At 43.8% G+C, this 18,485-nt stretch overlaps 1 protein-coding gene across 3 annotated transcripts in view; it reads left to right on the forward strand.

Moving 5' to 3' along the window:
- Positions 1-18,485, forward strand: part of SAMD4A (sterile alpha motif domain containing 4A) — a 224,201-nt gene that overhangs the window by 90,310 nt on the left and 115,406 nt on the right. Inside the window, exon 1 of one of the 3 annotated variants that reach the window (XM_065941862.1) lies at positions 6,779-6,911. The exons of the other annotated variants lie outside the window; for them this stretch is intronic. The gene's annotated coding sequence lies outside the window, so the exon portion shown is untranslated. Of the gene's footprint in view, positions 1-6,778; positions 6,912-18,485 lie in introns of those variants that run through there. 3 annotated transcript variants of the gene reach the window in all.

Raw genomic sequence — 18,485 nt, forward strand, 5'->3', positions numbered from 1 at the left:
TCCTTTGGGGGTGAGAATGTCCTCTTTGGGTTCCTATTTTGCAGTTCTGTAGATGTGGAGGCTCTGAAGATTGTTCCGTTTGGCCTAGAAGCCAAGGCTCTGTGGGGTAAAGATACCATTAACATCCCAGCTCAGCTTTACATTCTAGTATCCCTGAGGTCACGAATATTCTTAAATTGAACCCCAAGAAGTAGATGTGAAAGGAGCTTAAAGGGAAGGTGTAACTATCAGGCTTTCCAACTCATTAGAAATTTTAGCCTGGAGCTACTGAGCTTCCAGACCTCTCACAGAGACTCAGAGAACCTCCCTCATGGTCCAGATCTGGTCTATATTTTCCTGCCAGTCTTCAACCAGCCCCAAAGTTTCAGCCTTCTTTCCAGAGCAAATGACCACCAAGTCCCATCACTAGATAGCTCCTACCGCGCGCCTCAGACTCACATATCCGGAAGCTTGTTTGACATCCTGCTCGAGTAGCCATGACTGTCACAGTCAGCCTGCCCATCAAGAAGAGTCTCCTCCTCCTCCTGCCATGTCTGCCCTCTCCACCATTCATGATGCTCCAAATGAGGAGCATCTTCACAGAGCTTCTCCGAGGAACTCTTTTCCCAGAATAATGTCCTTACTTTTCACTTTTGAGTCCCACTCCCACGTCTTTTAAGACTATTTGTTAGAAGAGAAATCAGATGGGAATTGGACACACCTGTACACTATGCAGGCGGTAGATGAGCAGAACTGGGGCCAGTCTGGTGCTTTGAGAAAGATAACTCTGAGTAAGTCGCTTGGCTTTTCTGAGGCTCAGTTTGTGTCCCTGTAAATTGGGGATGCCTCACTCACAGGGTTCTTGCGAGGGCCTGATATCGTACGTGAGGAATCAGGCAAGGAAGTATTAATGGGAACCTAGCTGCCACCTTATCTCCAGCTCTCGTACTATAGACAGGAGATGTTTGGGATTGCACTTCTGTGTGGCTCTGACTGGTTCTCAGTCCTTTATGTGCCTGGGCACGTGAGAAAGTGCTAATATTTATTCAGCACACTGGGGTTACTCAGCTACCCTGGGCCATCCCTGACTGCTCAAAGGCTGAGGGGATCAGTATCTCCACAGCTTGTGATGTGTTTGAGATACCTCTTGGTTGAGGACTGTCTCAGGATTCCCAGGAGACCTGCCACCTTCCCTGGCGGTATCCATTTTTATCAGGGCTATTTTAAACATTTTCTCTGGGGGTTTGCTCCATTTAGTCAGACACGCAATGGCGTGGAGGATCCCTAGGAGCCTAGGTCAAGGCTTTCTCTTGCTTCACATGCAAGGGTATGTGATCATCGGACACATTGGTGGAGACCTCTGCTGGTTGGGGTGCTGACTGATGCCCTACATTCTCACCAGGCAGGGTCCTGAGACCACTCTTCTGCTTGCTTGGCACAGGATGTGGAGCTGCTGACAACTCTGTGGGTCTCCACACTCCATGCATCCCCCAGAGAGGCTGGGCCACCGAAGGGGACGCCCTGGGAAGTTCGGCCAGGATTTCCTGCGTGGCTGGGGTGGCTCCCTGCACAAACCAAAGGCCACAGACTGCAAATGCGCCACTTTTGGTGCTCAGTGGGAGGCCCGGACCACAGGGGTCCGAGTTAATTGATCACACTGGGAAAACGACTCATTGAAGTTGGACGTAGCAGGATGACGGAGCAGTGACTGAGCTGATTTAGAATGGACTTAATTGAAGAGCCACGCTGCTTCAAATCCTTTGTGGAAGTAGGCAGGATGTAAATAATAAATCATAAATAAATACAACTCAAGAGCTAAATAAAGCCCTTTTAAATATACCATCCCTCACAGCTGCATGTATTGCAAAGTGGAACTAGCCATGATGGACCATTAGGGGCTTTTACTCCCTGACACAGAGACTGGATTCAGCCTCAGATACATTTTGTCCAAAATACTTTTTTCCAAACTCTGTATAGTAGCAATGATGAGTAAAATGATGGACTGAGGTCTGAAGTACTGAACCAAGGCAATTAACCCGATCAATCCAGCTGGAATTTTAGGGACTAAAGTTTTTTATCAAAGGATCTTAAAATACAATGTGAAGCTCCATACCTTGTAACATACCATCAGATAAGTATATGCACTCATATATTTGCGCAAACTCTGGGAGATAGTGAAGGACAGAGGAGCCTGGCATGCTGTATGTAGTTCATGGGGTCACAAAGAGTTGGACATGACTTAGCAACTGAACAATAGACATCTGTATATACACATATATTTATAATGTAACACATTTGTAACTAAGAGGCAGTATATTATTCATAATATATATAGACATACATATACTTAAAACTATATAGCATATATACTTTTATATATAATATGCTAGATATTTTTAAGTGTATATACATATATATATTTCTTCTGTTTTTGTTTTTGGCTGTACCACATAGCTTGTGGGGCTTCCCAGGTGGCGCTAGTGGTAAAGAACTCACCTGCATTGCAGGAGACATAATGAGACATAGGTTCAATCCCTGGATTAGGAAGATCCCCTGGAGGAGGGCCTGGCAACCCACCTTGAATGTTCTTGCCTGGAGAATCCCACGGACAGAGGAGTCTGGCAGGCTACAGTTCATTGGGTCACAAAGAGTGGGAGACAACTGTAGTGATTTAGCATCCATGCACATGGCTCGTGGGATCTTAGTTCCCTGACCAGGAATCGAACCTGGTGCCCCAGCAGTGAAAGCACCGAGTGTTAACCACTGGACCACCAGGGAATTCCCAAAGTATATGTATTTTTATATAATATGTACTTCATATTTAACATGTATAGCACATATACTTTTATATATAATATGCTAGTTGTTTTCAGTATATATTAAAATATATATATACTTTAAAATATTTATATAGTATATGTTGTTGTTCAGTCACTAAGTCATGTCCAACTTTTTGCGGCCTCATGGACTGTAGCGCTCCAGTCTCCTCTGTCTGTGGGATTTCCCAGGTAAGAATACTGAAGCAGATTACCATTTCCTTATCTAGGGGATCTTCCCTACCCAGGGGTTGAACCCGTGTCTCTGCATTGGCAGGTAGATTCTTCACCACTGAGCTACCAGGGAAGTCCATATAGTGTATGTACTTTTATATATTATATACTATGTATTTTAAAGTATCCACGTATCTGTATAATACAAACATATATACTTATATAGTTACATAATATACATTGTCTTTTCATCTTTCTCTCTGTTTAGCCAAAAGCACAGTTATTTTTTCTTTTTATCCTGTTTACAGCAGTGTTACTGTATCTCATGAGAAGTTTCATCCAATAATCTAAAAGGTAAAAAAAGCAAAGTTACCCTTCAAAGACTTAGAAAGGCATCAGGTTAGAGGCCAACCTACAGTTCCTCTATAGGTCCAACCTGGTCATTTTCCCCCTCCATTATGGGAATAAATCATTAGCTGTTTCTTTGGTTGAACCTCAGATGAGGTACAGAGACGCTCATTGCATGCACTCAGCCATCAAGTTGCACCCTCTTCCTCTGGCAAGTGCCAGATGTCTGTGGCATACTGGAGTCATCAGCTGCTCTCTTGTGGCCTTCCTCCTTCTTCAATCAGTTCAGTTGGAAGCCGGTTGAGAGTTGTTTGTTGCCAAACCTGTTTATGCCAGTTGTACTTTTTCCATCGAGGACATGTAGCTAAATATTATGTAAACAGATGATATATGAGTGTGAAAAGGAAAAGTGTTTTTATGAAAACTATACTGTTGTCTTGGAAAGACTTGTCAATGATGAATTTGCTTAAAAAAAACCAAAAATTGTGGCCAAATTAAGTATAAACAAGATAATTTTAAAAGATTAGGGGGAAATTCATAGAAATCTAGGCAGCTTCCCCAGTCAGATTGCTTTTCAGCTGTTTGGAGTTTTTTTCCTCCTTTAAAGGCACTAAATTTGAAAATCATAGCAGATTTCTGGTTTATCCAGAAAAGACAATTGGGAATTCCAGAAAGTTGGACCCATCATCAAATGCAAGGCATTGCTCCTGTACCACATTTGTTAATGAGTGTATGCTCATATATTTAAATATCTGTGAATAAATGTCAATTGATATATATAAATAATGAGAGTATCATTTTTATAATTGAAGGCTTTTACCAGTTTTTTTTTAGATTGTCAATCCAATCCAACTACTATATGGGTACCCAATCCAAGCTCCTATACTATGCATGTCAGTCCAAGCTACTATATGTGCTGGATTAGAGAACATTTTTTTAAGCTACTGCATGTTGTATAAAATATACATGCCTACTGAGCATGTCAAGATGCTTACACTATGTGATTTAAAAGACAGCTGAGCCAGGCTGAGTAGAGAGCAGACACACACCTCCTTTAGTGTGCTCATCCAAGGACACATGCTAATTGAGGAAAATTGTGGGCTGAACCCTTTGCGCCTGCTCTGAAACACATTCGCTTTCTCTCTCCTGCCCTCTCTTCCCCTCTTTCTCTATCTCCCACCTTCTCTTCTTCTTTCTACCTCTCCCTCCTCTCTCCCTTCACAAATGCAGTTTAGGTCAAAGAACTCCAAAAGAAGGAAGGGAGAAAACATTTGGAGTTGAACAACAACATATTTCAAACCACTTGTTCCAAGAAAAATAAACTCTTTGACTTAAAAAAGTTTGAATATATGTTTATTTATGTGAACCGAACAGAAAGAGAAAAGGAGAATTCCTTTAAATAAAGAACTTTCATTTATTAAAGCGTGGCTTACATTAGATGGTTTAGGAGTACACCTGTTTCTCAGGAAGTGAGAGCAGGATATAGCAAAAGAAATCTTATTTGAAGTCTCCTAAATTTCAGTGTGTTTTAAGTCGTATTCTATCCTCTTTGGTCTAAAAACGGAGTGGAAAGACCTCCCTCTATTTCTGTGTTGTGTCTAGACTCTATATCAGAGCACAAACAACAGGAAAAACGTGAGGACGCCTGTGGATTCGGACATGTTAACAGAAGTATCAGAGGACCTCAGGAAGAATAATATTTTACAGTGAGATGGTTGTCGTCTTGAACAATAAAAGCCATATGAGTGTGCTCGAGTTTATGCTGGCTTAGAAGGCTTAAAATCATAAAGCCGGTGTGATGATTGGGTTCCTGTTCACCCAGGGAATGCGGCTGGCAAAGATAAGTACACCAGAACATGAACTTCATGGGAGAGCATGAATCCATCCACCTCCAACAAATAAGAGGCTGTCTTTCCCTTCAGTACTCACTCTTAGGGGTTTAATGTTGATAGATTCTGAAGTATCGTATTCTAGAGCATAAACCAGATGCTCTCAAGGTAATGAGGAACAACTGATAGCTGCCGGGTTAACTAGAAAAGAAATGTTTCTCTCTGCGGTTCTGGACAATAATGCAATTTCATGGCATTTCACCTGGGTGGACTTTTAAGATAGATGGATTTGTCTTTTGCTGCTTGGGGCCTAGGTCCAAATTTGGAGCAGATGGCAGAAAAGATGGATGACTCCAGAGATTTCCAGGTGAAATTGGTTGGATTTCCTCAATCCTCGTTAATTCCTGCTTGATGATCATCCATCTCCATCTCTCCGATGCTACATTTCTCTCCCGCCCTGGTTTCTGAGGATTTTCTGAGTCTAGAATAGCCAAAATGTGCTGACTAAACTCCGAACAGATTGGGAGAACTCCTCACTGATATTTCAGGCTTTTGGGAAAAAAGGACTGTCTCTACCTGAAATCTTGTTTTCCTTCTTTGAGTCAGAATAGATTTTCTTTCCTTGTAATAAGAAGACAAAACTGAGCAGGATGTGAACGCAAAAGCTCAGGGAGTGAATTTAATAGGCAAATTGCTTCCACTGTTGTTCAGGTGAAACCTAGCTAAAGAGAGACTTTGGGGTTCTTAGATTAAGTCTGGTGAGAGACTCGAAGCCACCCATGACTAAGCAAGACAGACAGTTAAAGGGTGCCCCAGGGATGAGATAAGGCTTAAGAAGCAGAGGATGATTGTGAAAAACCCCAGTAGTGCTCTTGGCCACTGAGGTCAAGAGGAGACCCTCAAGATCCATGGAAGGAGGGACTCAGGGGAGGCACTAGGACAGCCATGCTTTGTGGGTTTAATTTAAAAACATCTGTGTGAGGTCCTTGATCCATGGCCTGATATTCTCATTCACTTCCATGTTAAGGTAGGCTTATTGACGTAATTGTTTTTGTTCATACTGGAAACTCTCCTGCTGACCAATTTATATTATTATTATTTTTTTATTTGTGGTTATGTTTAGCCCTCATTCAGAGCCAGATGCTTTTGATTTACAAATGGCATATATTGTCAGAGACTGCTAACTAAGCAGACAAAAGATTCCACTTGAAAATTTCTGTGTGATTGACAGAGTGAGCATTAACCCTTTGGTTGCATATGCATAGGTACTCCCCCCACCCCCACCCCCGCATGTTGGAGAAATAGAATATATCAGCAAACTAAAAACTAGCAAATCGCAGGTGCTTAAGACCCTGGAAGAAAGTGCCCAGGAGGTGCACACTCAGTTTTAAGAAAAGCTAAACAAGTGTGGCATTTTCAATAGGCCTTTCCTTCACCTGAGCAAAATGACATTTTACTAGTCAACCAAGAGATAAATCAAGATTTAAACTAACATCTCACCTTTCAGGCGAAGCCTAACCTCAAGAGTTATTAAAAATAAATGGGATTTAAACAGATGTATTTTATTTCCAATTTCACAGTCTTGTATTTTGCACTGTGGTTTTAGATCTGTTTGTGAAGACTGATTGGGGTAAAAACAGCCTGAGAGACAGCTGGGAGAGGAACAGGCTTTCAAGTCCAAGACAAGAGTCCAGGCTCTGGGTTCAGCTGTTACCAGCTCACCAAGTGATCTCAGACCAATTTCCTCACCTTCAACAGAGAAACAGTAATGCTTACTTCTGTCTTTTTGCGGGATGCAGTGATATCTGTGGTTGGCCCTGTTGATGATTTTGGCCTGAGAATTGAGAGTAGAACTCCTGTGTCTTCCTCAGGGACCATGTATGGAGGGTAGGGCTCCAGAGCCAGGAAGGCCATTCATTGGCTTTACTCTCTCTTTAGTCTCCATGGCAGCGGCAGTGTCACTGCCTGGGGGCATTCTGATTGAAGAATCAAGGAGAGGTGCCTGCCATGTCTCCACATCTCCTGGGTGACCCCCTTTCTTTGTCATCTTCTCCCAGAGCACTGTGCTGACAACTTGGAGGAATTCTCCGTGGCCTCTTTCTTGCCACTGTTTGTTTCACCAATAATTGGGACTTACAAGTGAATGGGCTTCCATGGTAGCTCAGACAGTAAAGAATCTGCCTGGAATGCAGGAGACCCAGGTTCGATCCCTGAGTCAGGGAAATCCTCTGGAGAAAGAAATGGCAACCCACTCCAGTGTTCTTGCCTAGAGAATCCCATGGACAGAGGAGTCTGGCAGGCTCCAGTTCATGGGGTCACAAAGAGTTGGACATGACTGAACGACTAACACTTTTCCTGTCTAGGTGAATAGTAATTCTTCACTGACATTTTTTCTCACATCCATCACTTTATTTTCTAGGTAACGTTTACTAAGTCCTTACAGGTGCAGGCACTGTGCTGACACTTCACCGTGTTATCATTTTGTTAACAGGAGAGAGCTGTGGATAAGAGAGGCTAAGAGAGCACCCCGACAGCTGCTCCATGGGCTCCCCCTCCCGCCCAGGGGCTGCAGACCGCGCCTCCTCACGCCTTCTGCCTCCCTTCCCCGTGCAGTTGTCCTCCAACTGTTCTCTCTCCACCCGGCCCCCTCCTTCGGCCATCCCCAGATGTACCTCCCCATACCTCAGACACTATTTCCTCTTCAAAAACTACCACTTGTCTTCTCACGCAGCAGCCCTCCCAAAGCTGACCTCCTATGTCGTCTCTCCTGCTCTTCCCAAACCTGTTCTCAGCTGCAGCCGCTGTGTTCCGTTTCCTAGTTCCCAAAGACTCTTGTGTTTCCGCACAGGATCCTTCCTCCACAGGAAGCAGCCAGCCCCCCACACCTCTGACTCCCACCCTCCACCCCATCCTTCGGGGCCGAGCGCACACTGGCAGCCTGTGCTGCCTTCTGAGACTGACCCGAAGCACCATTTATCAGCCAGAGTGTTGGCCGGGCTGCTGATCTGTAGCTAAGACCTGGATCACTGTTGTAAGTTAATTACTGTGAAGCTCTCCAAACACAGCTCCATACCTTCTTCCTTGTAATCTATTCATTATAGGAGACTTAGTCCAGGGACTGTTAAGGAGTACACCAAAGTAAAAAGGTGAAAGTGTTAGTTGCTTGGTTGTGTCTGACTCTTTGTGACCCCATGGACTGCAACCCACCAGGCTCCTCTGTCCATGGGATTTCCCAGGCAAGAATTCTGGAGTGGGTAGCCATTTCCTTCTCTAGGGGATTTTCCTGACCCAGGGATCAAACCCAGGTCTCCTGCATTGCAGGCGGATTCTTTATTATCTGAGCCACCAGGGAAGCCCATTTAGGAGTATTCCTTCCACCATCACGGAGTTGGTTAGAGGGGAAGTTTACCACTTTCTCCCCCAAGGCTCCCTCCACAAGTGCTTTCCATGGGTTGCTTCCTTAAAGGAAAAATTCATAGACTTGAAATCACAACTGCAAATGAGTAGTTTATCTGTCAAGTTTGGCTGAAACCAGCTGATGAAGATTATTTAATGGAGGCTTTTATCCTGAGAAGCAACTCTTTTATTTAGTCCACTGTTAATGTGGTTGGTTTTTTAACTTGGCCCTCAGTGGCTGTTAGTTTTTCTGCTTGTGACAGCACCACTTTTCTCTTATACACAGAAAGTCTAACTGAAATGTGCTATGAGCTTTAGAGCACATTAGTGGAAGTGGCCTATCACTTAACGACCATGGAAACATGAATTTGTAAGCATTTACAGAACACTTTGCACCAGGAATCCTGAAGTGAACAGAATACCGTTGCAGATTTGAAGAATCTGAGTAGAATCACGTTTAAGTGTCTGCTGCATTTTGAAGAATTCCCTCCTGACCCCGCCCCTGCAGGGTGAAAAGCCTTGCTCTTCCTGTACGAAGAAAAATAGTTGTTTACTCCCCAGACCACTAACATGTTTTTGTGGTGATGTTCTGAATGCACTGAGTGTTTGTTGTGGCCCAACTAAGACAACTTTATAGTTTAATGAAAAGTGAATTTATTCCTTCTTCTAAACAAAACATTTAGTTCTCTCTCTGACTCTTTGGCTCCAAACAAGTCTGTCTGGCCCCATCCCTTGCCCCCTACTCCCATGCATACTCCCTCCCTCTTGTAGATGTCATAGTACATATCTGTGACCATGATCCTGTCTGTTCCTAGTAATTAAGGGCTCCCTGAGCAATGTGAAAGTAGGTTACTGTTCATCTGGTTTCTTGCAAGAACTGTGCATGTGTGAGGGTAGCTTTCCACCTAGAAGAATAAACCACAAAGAGAGTCCAGGAAGTAAGGAAGGAATGGGCCAGGTGACTTGCTTTTCTTCGCTCCTACTCCATGGAGCCCAGATTGACCCTCGGGGAAGCAGAACTGGGTACACAACTCTGTGCTGTATGTTTTAACAGCTCATGACCTTGGCAGAAAGAGTTAGCTTTTCTGAATCTCAGTTCCCATCTATGAAATAAGGATGATAAGGCCTGGATGCAAGGTTAATGAAAGGATTGCGAATACTGGATAGAAAGTGCCTAGCACAGGCATGCGATAATTGATAGTAGTTTTTGGTGTTGTTTTGCTGGTCTTGTCGTCATTATCATTACCACTGCTTCTATAAGTAGCTGGGTATATGGGAAGAACAAAGGGGAATTTGATGGCTGATTCCGCCCATGCATATAGCACACAGATTTAATCTTCAAAACTACCTGCCTTCCCTACCACAGCAGCTAAGATTGCTCCAAAAACAAAGTAAACATAAAAATCCCAGCCACATAGGGGTGAAAACAAAGAACGAGGTGTTTCCTCACTCTAGCAGGGGATCCCTTAGCTGAGTGGGTTCCTTCTTCCTTCCTTATCTGCTTTCTTCTACCTACAAACAAATATTGACAGACACCCACAGAGCACGTGCCTGGCTCAGGGGTGAGCGCAGGGGCCAACGTTGAATCAGATGTGGATTCAGTCCTCAAGGATCATACCTGCTACCAGGAAAGGGGAAATGCCCATAAACATCTTGAAGGTCAGGAAGAAAATGGTAGGATCGTAAGAGAGATACCACTAATGCATGCTAAGTCACTTCAGTGCCCAACTCCTTGCGACCCTATGGACTGCAGCCCACCAGGCTCCTCTGTCCATGGGATTTCCCAGGCAAGAATACTGGAGTGGATTGTCATGCCCTCCTCCAGGGGAATTTCCTGACACAGGAATCAAACCCACGTCTTCTATGTCTCCCGCGTTGGCAGGTGGGTTCTTTACCACAAGCGCCACCTGAGAAGCCCACTAAAGGGCTGTGGGATTTAGGAGGAGAGCAGTTTTGGCTGGAGTTGGAACACACAGGTTTTATGAAAGAGGTGGCCTATCATAGTCATTAAGAGTATAGATTCTGTAGTTGGACCACCAGGTTTGAACTCTGGCCTTTTGCTGGTTGGTTGTGGCTCCTTGGGTGCCAGGCTAGGTCACATCTCTATGCCTCTACTTCATTGTCTTTAAAATGGAGATAATGATAGTACCTACCTCTCAGAGGTGCTGTAAGGATGAAGCGAGACGTGAAATGCTTAGTACTGTGCCTGTCACACAGTGAATGCTGTCAGTGTTTGTTAAATAAATTTGCTGAAGGACAGGTATAGATTCATCTTTCAAGTGAAGGTGGGTGATGTTTTTCCACACATGGAGGGTTGCATGAGCCAATGCGGAGTCCACACTGAGACAGAGGGTTGGGGAAGATGGGAGAGGTGGGGAAGGCAGCTTGGGAAGTGACTTGGGCCAGGCAGGGGAGTCTTGAATGTCAGGCCAGGAACCTTGAACTTTATGAAAATGTGAAATGTACTCAGTCTTCTAGAATTGCATGTGTGTAAAGCCAGAATCTGAACCTGTCTGAGGGAAGGTCTCCACATCTCAGTTCCAGTGAACATGGCAATGAACCCAATGCCAGCAGGCATGAAATGAAATCGAAGCCTGGATTATCAGGGCTCAACACGTAGGCTTGAATTGACACCTCAGCTAAGATGTGCAGCGGAGTCCCAGCAGGAAGCTAACCTTGGGGTCAAAGAGATGGGAGGTGCAGAGGCATGGGTGGGGGGACAGGACATGTCACACATTGCCCCCATCTACTGCTTCCTTTTCAGGTTACAGATTTTTTTTCTTTAGGGTTTACCCAGTTGTTTTGTTGTTGTCTTCATTTGTTCTTTTGTTTCTTTTAAGCCTCAGGATGTATGCAGTCATCTTTGCTCTCTGTGCTAGGGTGGCGGGGAGGTGGAGATGATCAAAACCGTACACAGGGGACTTTGTTTTCAGTCATCTGTGGGTGTCACACTTTGTGTGGGCGTGGAAACCGTCGCAGTCTGCCCACTCCTCTCCGCACTCATAGCTGCATCAGTAGGACTTCAGAAACAGCTGTGGATAGTCGTAGGGCCCCTGAGAGGACGCCTGTCATCTTGGGGTTTGTTTTTAAGTGAAAAATTGGAGGGTTGGAATGCCTTAGGTTTGATTTGCTTTCAACTTCAGCTATGTAAAGGCTACATTGAATTTTTAAGAAGTCAGCCAAGTCACCAGAGGATAAAACAGTCAGGCCTCGTGTCCTCGGATTCCCCAACCGCTGATTCCAGTCTGAGGATGCAGAACCGTGGATGGGAAGAAGTGTTACAGGGGTGTGCAAGCAGTTCCTAAGACTGCATGCAAGTCATTTAAAATTATTTTTGGAACAGAGTAGCACACGATACATCTCTGCACATACCAAATCAAGATCAATTACTGTAAAGTCTGTCTGTAACATGGGAACAATCAAATGATGGAGTGCAACTATAAAGTCATTTGTGGCTCTGAAACCCGCTATGCATCTTCCCACAGTGACTGAGAGTGGAATAGCACCTATTCAACAGTTGGAAGAGAGATCTTCTGGCTCAGGCCACATTCTGCCTGTAGCCCAGGGCCACCTGAGGAGATTGAGAGTGATCTCCAGGGGGCTGCGTGGGGCCCTGGCTCAAAGGTTCCATTGCAAGCTAGGAAGGTAGACTCACAGGGCACGTTCTAGAATGACTGAGAGTGTTTGTTGATGTGGGCTTTAAAGGCATTTTTTCCACCCTCCATCAATGGCTCTTTATCAAATCCTTGTATTCTGGTCTTAGAAACCACTACTTATCCATCACATCCTTGCACAAAAGTGACATCTGCCCCTAGGTGTCTGACGGCCAAGTCATATCAACTTCAGTGGGAGCAACGCATGTCCAGAGGCAGAATTTGAGTCTTTAAAACTTAGGCCTAAATGGCCAGACTAATACATTATGTCAGAAACAGTGAGGTCGTATAAACATTCAGGCTCCTACCTCGAACCCAAAGTCATCCTTATGTGGTGCTTCAGAGTTAGAAAACAATCCAGGCAGGAGACGCTCACTCAGGATCCATGAAGAGATAATGGCTGTCTTGTTCTTGAGTGTTTTGTACCGGTGTCAGCAGAGCAGGCTGCCTGTTGCTCTTAGCACTTGAAAGGCTGCCTGTTGCTTTTAGCACTTGAAGTTTGGACTGGTTTCATTTACCCTCTCAGCCCGCTTAGAAGGAACATTCTGAAAGTCCCCTGCGTCCCCATCTGCTGCCAGGGTGCCAAGGTATCCCTGGGGGAAGCTCTCCAGTGGGGCCCGGGGCCCTCGGGTGAGGGTGGGTGGCTCTTGGGAGGAAGCAGTGGCCCCCCCACCCAGGAGCCCTACTGCTCTGCTCTGCAAGGCCCTTTGGCAGCTGAGTCTAAGAAGAAATAGTATATAACACCTCTCTGATCATCATTTTGGCTGAGCTGAAGGTAGATCAGATTTCACCCTTAAATAACTGTCTTCTGTCTGTGTAAACAGTCCCAGCCATTACTCTTCATTGGTTCTTCTTCAGACCTTAACTCTGAGGGCCACTCTTCTCTGCCTTCTGAAGCCTTCATTGCCTCTATCTGAGCGTGCAGGCTAGTCTCCAAGTCTTAAAAAACCATGCTTGGAGCACATACAGTCAAGTGGGGGAGGTGTGTGAGAAATCCATTTACTTCTCCCCACTGTGACCTCAATCCATTTTAACATCCCACTTGCATCCAAAAAGAAATACCGAAATATTAAAGCATGACATTCACGTTCTTTTCAAGGGGAAAAAGAGGTTACACAGAGGCAGCCTGCGTCCCTGCAGAATATGGGTGAGAACCTGGCAAGGGGTTTGTCTTGTTTAAGAAATTAATATATTCAGTGGCAGCAAAGTGGCTGCTGAGTCAATCCATTCCACGCTGATGGAGAAAAGGGCAGGAGTTTTGCTGCTCTTCCAAGTTACTTTTTGGGTATAAATTTTCTAAGAAAGTAAGAATGCAACAGCAGCTTGCTTAAAACTTGACCTCTTCAGCTTGCCCAAGAATTTAGAGAAACAAAAGAGAAGGCAGTGGGTTATTGATTCTGTTCTCCAAAGGCCCATTCTGATACTGAGCAGATCCTTCCTGGCTTGGTTCCTACCTTACAGGTGTTTAGCCTCTACCAGCAGGAGGACACAGATGGAGTCTCCCTTTCTGCAGCAAGCTTTAAATGTCAAAACCATGAGAAGGAAACCCACTGACACATTGTCACTGTGGCAGTGCAGTGTATCCCTTAGAGTCCACGTAGCCATGTCCCAACCAAATGACACCCACATCAATGGGATGGGGAGAGATTTTAAAAGAAGGCCCACAACCTCCTGCCATGGAGAGCAGCTTATACACAGGAAGCCACGGGATCTTCCTGAAATGTTTGCTTGAGGCCTAACCTTTAAACATATTCCTTAGCCATGCATTAGGTCTGATTAAGCAACAGGGTAAGGACATGAGAATTCATGTTTCAGTGGTGGAGAGCTTCGGAATCTTGAGTTTGTTACCAAATATAAAATTTAGGAACTCAGTGATTTAATCAAAACGCTTGCTTCTGGTAGCAAATCAGTCAAGCCATCATATCCAATTAAGTTTGATCAAGTTTTATCTGGCTGAGATATTTACCGGCCACGATTTCCCCAACACGGTGTATGCTCACTGAATTTATAAAGTGAGGTTTGAGTCACCCTGTAATATGAACGAGGTCACCTTAATTAGCCTGTTTTAAGACTGTGGCTATAGGGCCATCAGAGCCCAGGGAACAAGCCAGTAAGTAGCCTGTTAGGAAGAAGATCTCATAAGAGAGATTCCTTCCTTGCATGGTTTAGAAAATTCAGTCCTTCAGTGTCTTGCTCAGGCACAAACCTTAACCTAAATATAGAGGGCTAAAAAAGAATCCTTCCATGGTAGGGCTCCCTTAAATTAGCTCAGCTAATCTATTCATCTGTGTGTACTGACTCGTGCCTCAGCATTGGAGGCCAAATCCAAAAAAAGAAAAAGCAAGCCTGTGGCTCAATCCTAGGAAAGATGCAGAGCAATTGAGTCTAATCCTGGACAAAGGAGCCCCTGAATACCACAGCAGGTCCTCGTTAGAAAAGAGATCCACTGACTCCTCATCATCACCCTGGTTCATTAACTGCACATTTTGGCTTTTCAAGTGCTTTTGGCATAGTCACAATTCTCTGTTTCTTATGATTTCTTATGATTCCTCTCAGTTTCCAAACCATCTTAGGTTCAGGTTCAAAAGTTAAGATCAGAAGTTCTGGAAAGATGTTAGTCATGGATGCTTTTTGAACTTTCAATATTTCTGCCTTGCTGGGCTTCCCAAAGTATACTCAAAGAAAATTTTTCTTAATAGATAGCCAGGATAACGATGTTCTAGGTTTTTATCTCTTATACCTAGGAAACTATTTTTAAGAAAGAAGATGGCTAAAGAGATCTGAACTCCAATTTCCTTACCTAGAATGGCAAGAGGGAGCATGCCAGGATGCACAAGACGTCCCCATGGTCTAGAGCCTTGCATTATGCATTTTGCTTCCCACTGAGCCAGAGGTCTGTGTGTACCCGCTGAAACACTGCACTTGTCCTGCTGGAATTCTGGCCATTTTGTTACCTGACCTGTTCCATTTCTCTGTGAAAGTCAGCTAGTGGAAGACACTTGAAGAAAAAAGTCAGGACAAGAGAAAGTGTTTGGAAGAGGTCAAAAGATGTGTGTAAGAGGGGCCGTGGAATTGTTCCTGAGAAGCTCTCGCTGGTCATAGTGGTTGTTACCACACTGTAGTGTTTGGGTAGCCATTGGGGCCGTGGTATTAGAATCCTGATAATTGGATGGATCTATGCTTTTGGCAGTCTTTGGAGAAATACATTTTATGAATGCTTCTGTTTAAAGAGAACAAACCAATAACCAAAAAAATGCCATTCCTGTTACCCTCCCTCCCCCACGCACATAGTATTCTGATGCGGTTTATTCCTGAACCTGACTCATTCAGCTCTTCTCCTGGAAGTTGTCAGTACGTATGCCTGGTTAATGGAGAAAATCAGTGCAATGCCCAGGCACCACGCCATGACTCATTCCTGGCATTTCAGGAGCTTTGTGATGGAAATCATTGTTCCAAGCTACAGTTCTTACCAAGTGGATGTGTGAGTATTAATGGAACAAAGCAAGGTCTCTGCTACTCCAGCGTGACTCTCTTGCCACAGATTCAGTGTCTGCTTATGAAGTGGAGGATCCTCTTCGTAACCCACGCATGCTTGAATACCACAATATTGTTTTAATTAGTCTTTTAAAGCACAGTCAAATATTTGGCTTTGGTGAAAGGAGGAAATTCTCTCATATGTTGGAACTGTTTGGTTGAAAGGACATTTTTGTCTACTGAATTCATCTCCTGGGGTTTACACTAGTTTCTGAATTCTTTTTGTAATGACTTGCAGCCAAATCTCATTCATTCATTCTCTCTATCCCCGTGACTCTGTTCACCTATCTGTAATAGGTGTGTGTGCATGCAGCACATATGTGTGTGTATATATATATATATATATACATATACATATATTTATACATATTTATTTACATATATACATCTATATATAGCATACAGTCTACTGGGAGAGCATGGATACTTGAAATCCTGGATAATCCCAATCTTTTATTTTACTTTCTGCTTGACCCAAACTTTTCTCTCAGATTTTTCAAGTGTCATTCCCCTTTCTTTGTACTATGTAACATGTAGAAGTAATTAAAAATACAGGAGATAGGCAACAGGAAGAAGTGGGGGAAACAAGGAAGACATATTCAAATGCTTATTTTTCACTGACTCAGGTTTGAATTTTCTGCCTGACATCTGGTAGGACACTGTGGAAACTCACAGATAAGCCAGTTTCCCATCATTCTTGGAGACTGAAGGTCAAATATCTAAAGATGGCATTTGGTGATTCTTATATGTCTATAGTCCGTTGGACCAGGAATCTTTGGGAGTTGCCAATTGGAAAGTAGATATTTAGAAGATATTTTCAGCCACAGAAGAGAATGAACAATATACCTTATAACTCAGCCATTTTATTCTAATCTTGTCTTCTCTACCAATAATAGCTCCCTGCTACATGCTCTTAAAACACAAGTGCTAATATTATGAGAAATGAATTACATGAGAAACAGTTTCATCTTTTCTAGGAGGCTAAAAATAAAAATGTGCAACCAAGAGCATTTCAACTTTCTTCCCGTTCCAGACAATGCAGGGTCCTAGGCAAAGACTGGATTGCAGAGGATGCCTTGAGGTCTGAGCATGAGTTAAGCTTGTAGGAGTGAAGAACTTTAGACAAGGCCATTCAAAGTGAATGCATTATCTTTACACTTTGTGCTGAGTCTATAGATGCACAAATCATATTTACCATGTCATTCTTCTTTTTTTGTCTTAAAAAAAATTTTTTTTAATATTTATTTTTATTTATTTGGGTGCACTGGGTCTTAGTTGCAGCATGTGAAATCTTCTGTCTTCCTTGTGGAACTCAAGATGTTGAGTTGTGGCAAGATTTCTAGTTGAGGCATGCAAACTCTTAGTTGTGGCCTGTGGGATCTAGTTCCCTGACCAGGGGTCAAATTTTCAAAAGTGGCTGATGACGGAAGAGTATTGATATTAGGAGGAAACTGAGGCACAAGAGATTACATTCCTAGGGCTTAGAACCTAGGACTGTGTCCTAGGTCCCGTCTGCAGTTGTAAACAACTCTGAACCAAACCATTCCGTGTCACAGGTTTCCGCACGGTTAATGCTTCCATCTGCTTCCCCTTCCCAGATGGTGCGAAGGGAAATCCGTCTTTCTGTTTGACAACCTTTAGGATTTGATGAGAGGGTCTTGTCTGGGCCCTGAGGTAGAAGAGGCAGGATGTGACCTGGAAGATATGGAGGCAGAGGTGACGGGACGGGTATGTGTGTCCAGAGAAGTTGCAGTGTGTGTGTTCAGAGTCTCGCTGGCGCCAGGTTCCCTTGTGTGTGTATTGTTCTGCGGCCCTTCACCATCATTCATTCCCGCGCCGTTTGGTGGGAAATCTCACCAGCATGTCTGACATCACTGTGTATTTCTTTATACAGAAATCTTTTCTTAGGCTTCATGGAGCTATAGAATAAGAACTGTGCAAGTGAAAAAGTAACAGTCTTAAAACAACTGCCAGATTTTGTGTCTGAAAAAAAGTTACTTCTCAGAAAATAAAACTTAATAAGACAATGCCAGGCAAATTGGGCCTTAATAGCTACCACTCTCTTTTAAATGCATCTGCCGTGGATGCATCTTGCCAAGGCAGTACAATTCTCAGGTCTGTGACTGAGAGACTTGGATTGTATTTGTCTTTGGACTGTGAGCAGAGGTGAGGTTTAGGGTTGTAATGTGAGTATTGAGGCCTTTTTAGTGTATGATTACTTTTTGATAGGGTTATTTTAAGGGCTCAGACAGCAAAGAATCTACCTGCAATGCAGGAGACCCAGGTTCGATCCCTGGATTGGAAAGATCCCCTGTGGAAGGGCATGGAAACCCACTCTGGTATTCTTGCCTGGAGAATTACATGGACAGAGGGGCCTGGTGGCCTATATAGTCCATGGGGTCACAAAGAGTGGGACATAACTGAGTGACTAACATGCTAACTAAATTAAGTTACTTAAATTTAGCCACATTTACTAAATATCCTTTTCTGGAAAATTGAAAAGTGACTTAGTTGAAACAGGATCCCAAAATTTCTGTTCCAGCACATTTTTCAGTTCATCATGTTGAAGTTTTAAGAAAATTCAAAGTACCCAGCATTGTGTGTGTGTGTGAAGTCGTTTTAGTCGTGTCTGATTCTTTGTGACCCCATGGACTGTAGCCCGCTGGGCCCCTCTGTCTATAGGATTCTCCAAGCAAGAATATTGGAGTGGGTTGCCATGCCATCCTCCAGGGGATCTTCCCAACCCAGGGATTGAA

Source organism: Muntiacus reevesi, chromosome 7 (assembly GCF_963930625.1).
Source record: "Muntiacus reevesi chromosome 7, mMunRee1.1, whole genome shotgun sequence".
NCBI classification, from domain to species: Eukaryota; Metazoa; Chordata; class Mammalia; order Artiodactyla; family Cervidae; genus Muntiacus; species Muntiacus reevesi.